The 5,052-nt window shown below is 41.3% G+C and overlaps 1 long non-coding RNA gene across 1 annotated transcript in view; it reads left to right on the forward strand.

Moving 5' to 3' along the window:
• The window catches only part of LOC139639291 (uncharacterized), an 8,656-nt gene extending 4,290 nt beyond the window's left edge, over window positions 1-4,366 (forward strand). The window contains exons 2-3 of the long non-coding RNA XR_011694858.1: window positions 2,947-3,013; window positions 4,234-4,366. This is a non-coding gene — a long non-coding RNA (uncharacterized lncRNA). The remainder of the gene's footprint in view (window positions 1-2,946; window positions 3,014-4,233) is intronic.
• The last annotated feature ends 686 nt before the right edge of the window (window positions 4,367-5,052 follow it).

Raw genomic sequence — 5,052 nt, forward strand, 5'->3', positions numbered from 1 at the left:
TAGGACCTTGGGAACATAGGACCCTGGGAACATAGGACCTTGGGAACATAGGACCTTGGGAACTTAGGACCCTGGGAACATAGGACCTTGGGAACATAGGACCCTGGGAACATAGGACCCTGGGAACATAGGACCTTGGGAACATAGGACCTTGGGAACTTAGGACCCTGGGAACGTAGGACCCTGGAAACATAGGACCCTGGGAACATAGGACCTTGGGAACATAGATATGCTCCCCCGGAAATACAGGGGCATTTACTCACTAAGACTAAGACTCCCTGTAGCCTCGTTCTATTTATTCTATTATATATTTCTATCCGTTACACACTGAAGCTTGTGTGACGCTCTCGCTTTGTGTGGTGAGAGCTTCTGGGTTTCTGGGATTAGTGGAGAGGTAATATACAGTATCACAATGCTAAATACTGGAATATGAGCCACTGGTATTGATCATCAACCTTATCAACCCCCTGTCCTGTTTTTTAAATGAATAGCACTACTGCACTTTACTAACTACAGCAACTATCGCACTTTGCCGACAATGCATGTACTGCTGCATATGTTTTATGTTTTATTATGCTTTTATTTTGTTTCTTATGTGTCTTTGTCCTTTTTTTTACCATGTTTCTCATGTGTTCTTCTGTGTTGTTTTTGCTGAATGGTGCGCGGCTCATGATCAAGAATTCCAATGCATTTTTATGCAAATAGGAAATAAACTTGAAACTTGAAACAGATATACTGTATTATAGACATTTTGTGATGTGGGGCAGTAGAAGTCTTATTTATTGCCCCATTAAACATGAAAATTTACATGTTTTGTAAAATGTGCTTTTGTTATACAAATTACGGTCTAGTTTTTAATGGCAGTATTTCACAATAATGCCATGTACCAGGGTATTTTTGGCCAAAGAGAATACCAATTTAATATCAGGTCACTGTGTGACAAAGAGAGGAAGGGAGACAAAGAGGGTCATACAAGGCATAACAAAAAAAAAAAACTTAGGACAAACAGCCTGTTACCAGGAGTGTGTGTGTGTGTGTGTGTGTGTGTGTGTGAGAGAGAGAGAGAGTGAGAGAGGGAGAGAGAGAAAGAGAGAGAGAGGGAGAGGGAGAGAGAGAGAGAGAAGCGGGGTGGGATGGGGGGTGTGCATTCTTGCGTGAGTGAGGTTGAGAATTAACTAAGGTGTGTGTGTGTGTGTGTGTGTGTGTGTGTGTATGTGTGTGTGTGCATGTGTGTGTGTGTGTGTGTGTGTGCCCTCTTTGTTCAGAGCTTGGCAGACCGGCAGTTAAATTGATGTTATTCCACTCTAGATCTAAATACCAGCTTTCAGAACGGAGTGCGGAGCCAAGCCTACATACACACACACACACACACACACACACACACACACACACACCCTCAGACCCACCTTCACCCATGCGCACTTGTGTATACACTCAAACCACCATCCGCAGATAGAGTATCGACTCTGCAAATCACCACATTCACCACAAATATTGACTTGGGCCTGCACAGCACTCAGTGTTGCTTCAACTGTACTTTCCAATCTTGTGTGATGGCAAGAGATCGCTCCGTGCCTTCGATGTGTTCCACGTCTTCAGTGTGTGTTGACAAGTTAATATTTAAAATTACAACAGTGTCCAACTCACGAAAGGATCGGACGCACCTAACCATATTTAGATATTTAGGCTACTTTTTGTCTCATTTTGGGACACGTGGCTGCTGATCAGAGGTGGTAGAAGTACGCAAACTTACTCAAGTAAAAGTGCAAATACTCATCTAAAAATCTACTCTGGCAAAAGCTGAAGTACCATTTCAAATCCTTTACTCAAGTCAAAGTATAAAAGTACATGGTCTTACATTTACTTAAAGTATAAAAGTAAAAGTCGTCCTCTAAAAAAAGTCATTTCTGATGTTCTAAACTCTGAATCCCAGATGAGAAAGAGTCTGCAGCTGAATTCACTTTAACGTTAATTCTCTGTTCTCTTGTTGCGTCTCTCTTCTTCTTGTTGCTTCTCTCTCTCTCTGTCTCTTTCCCTCCTTTCTGGTGTCGCTTTGCTGAACAAGCAGCCGACCACATCTGGCTCTCGATCAGTTGATGATTTCCCCGAGAGTAACGAGTCTGTTTTGAAAATGTTGCGAGTAGAATGTAAAAAGTCATCAGTAAAAGAAAAGTAAAGTACAGATACTTGAAAATCTTACTTACTAAGTACTTGCTTCCCACTAATGCATCTCTACAGTTTAGCCTTTTTATAATGTTTTATCTTTGTTTTTATGTCCATTTTTATTTCTGTACGTTTGTTTCGTTTTGTGTTTGTTCTTTTGCGGCTTTATAGGCCAGCCTCGCCAAAATGTTATGTTTTTGTATAAATATGTTTGATTTTGATCTTGCTTTTACTGTTTTTGTATCCACTGCCACTTATGTGCAGCACTTTCTAACAATGTGTTTTAAAATGTGATACATAAATAAAGCTTTACGTACTTACTTACTTACTTCTGCTATTGACGGACGCACATTTACTCCTGTATCAATCTGCATTTGTTCCTCCTCTTTCTTTGTTTTTTCCCCCTCTTTCATCTGCTGCCCCTCTGTCTTTTATTAGTTTATTTAAGGGAGCTGAAGTTGGACATCCCGATAAAGAGAAATATTGTTTTAATGATGATAACGGTAATGTTTCAGAAGAAGAAAACACATTAGAGCAGTGTTATATTTCTGCGTGCCAAAGCCTCCTCCTCCCAGCCTCTGCCTCCACAGCCATGTACGGTCAGGCTGCCGGCTTCTGTTGACTCTAAACGCCGGTGTTTAAATCACACTAATGTAGACAGACAGTGTGTCATAGGCAGGATTGTGCAATGTTTGATACTGTAAGCCAGACATTAACACACTGTAATGTCTCCTCCGATCTCTGTATGTGTGTGTGTGTGTGTGTGTGTGTGTGTGTGTGTAGTGTCAGGCGTGCAGTACGGACGTTTGGAGTCAAACGTGACACTGGCATGTGGGACGTCACCAGTAAGGTAAGGAGTGTTTGTCATTGTGTAAATTTTGTTTTTTTTTGAGTGTGTTTGTGTTGCATATGTGTTCTTCACTTCAAATCTTGTGACAAGCAGTTTGAGTTTTAGATCTTCAGATTAGGGCTGGGCGATATGGTTGAAATCAATATCATGATAATCATAAGGATTTTTCTCGATATCAGTATATATCACGATATGGTTCATGTATGCAAAATCACGTTAAATAATCAAATTAATGTTCATCTCATGGAACCGAATGGTAATGTTAGGGTGTGATGTCAAACAAAACAGAAATATTCAAATAATATTCCTACCATACCTCATTTTATGAGAGTTTTTAAGTAAAATTTGCTTGTCATCATCAATTCAGATGGCAGAAATGTGTGTCACAATATCAAAAATATCTTCATATCACGATACGATTCCACTGAAAGACGATAAATGATAATATTGAATTATCGCCCAGCCCTACTTCAGATTGAGGACATTTTTTCGTGGTGAGGCCATTTTTGTCTGGTTCTCACTTTAGGTTTAAGGTTAGAATTAGGATGAGGTTGAAGGAAAAATCCACCCTATAACACTTTAACACTGTTAAAAAAAACAGCTATTCGGGATGTTTTTTTGAATTTCTGGGCATTTTCCAGCAGATAAACATGATATCTCACATTGAGATATTTCCAGTGCAGATACAATGGAGAAAATGCAAAATACTACTTGTTAATTCCCACTATGGAGGCTGATGTGAACGTGTTTTCCCAGTCGGCAGAATCATATTTACAGAACATCCCATATGACACGAACGCAGCATCAGAATATGTGAACAAGCAGGCTTCTTACCAGCTAGCTCATGTTAGTTAAAATAGCCGATCTGATACTGCGATCTACACAAGTTTCAGCCGTTGCATGACGGGGAAACTCGGACACAGGCGGGTGCCACTGGAGTGTGAGTGTCACTGTGTTGAAAGGACGTGTTTTAATCACTTTTTTTTGGGGTTCAACTGTCGCCGCGTGCTCTGGCCCATGAGTGTGTGTTGGACAGCAGCTGAAGCTACGTCAAGCCGCAGTGAAGTAAGCGATGAAATGTTGAACGCAATCCATCGTCATGACGGCAGAAACCGGGAAAATAAAACAACTGAATAAAGCTTGTCAATGGTGAAGTATAGTAAGGCCAGCGTGTGTGTGTGTGTACTTCTTTAACACAGTTTAATATGTTCCCCCACCAGGACACCGGTGGAGTGGCGTCTCAACCACAGTTCGGCGTTGCCATGGCACAAAGTGACATCAGACGGAACCTTGGTCCTGCTGCACGCCGACCAATCAGCGCAGGGCAACTACAGCTGCTATGACAACCGGGGGCTCCTCCTCCACTCTACCAAACTCAGGCTGGGCCGTAAGTTTCTGCGTGTGTTTCTGCATATATATATATATATATATGTGTGTGTGTGTGTATGTGTGTGTGTGTGTGTGTGTGTGTGTGTGTACCTTATCCGGACGTTATTGCACTTTAACGGGGGTTGCAGAACATTTTGTCTCCCGGCAGAAACAGAAACCTGTGACTCAGGTTCCAGCCCGTATTTTTAGAAACATCATCTCTGTCCCCTCGCACTTCAGTTTAATGATTTTTTAAATCGTTCTACATGGAGGCGAAGTGAGGGAAACTCAAATGACTGTTTGATGTTTTAATGGAACATAATTCACCCTGTTTTTTGGGGGGCTTTTTTTGTCTTTTTTCTTCAGCCTATTTTATGTTATCAAGTGGTACACAGAATCAGTCTTTCAGTCTCTCTCTCTCTCTCTCTCTCTCTCTCTCTCTCTCTCTCTCTCTCTCTCTCTCTCTCTCTCTCTCTCTCTCTCTCTGCCTCAATTCCATGTGCTTTTTGGCATGACAGTTGCACAAAAACAAACTTTTATTGCCAAAGCATGTAACAATAAATGAGTCATCAATTAACCAAGATTTCAGGAAAAATTAATCCCACCCCCTGCCATGTATCTCTGTGTGTGTGTGTGTGTGTGTTTTGTGTGTGTGTGTGTGTGTGTGTGTG

Source organism: Centroberyx affinis, unplaced genomic scaffold, assembly GCF_046629955.1.
Source record: "Centroberyx affinis isolate AG114_WGS23_722 - 3 ecotype Tasmania unplaced genomic scaffold, CSIRO-AGI_Caff_v1 ptg007053l_1, whole genome shotgun sequence".
Classification (NCBI taxonomy): domain Eukaryota; kingdom Metazoa; phylum Chordata; class Actinopteri; order Beryciformes; family Berycidae; genus Centroberyx; species Centroberyx affinis.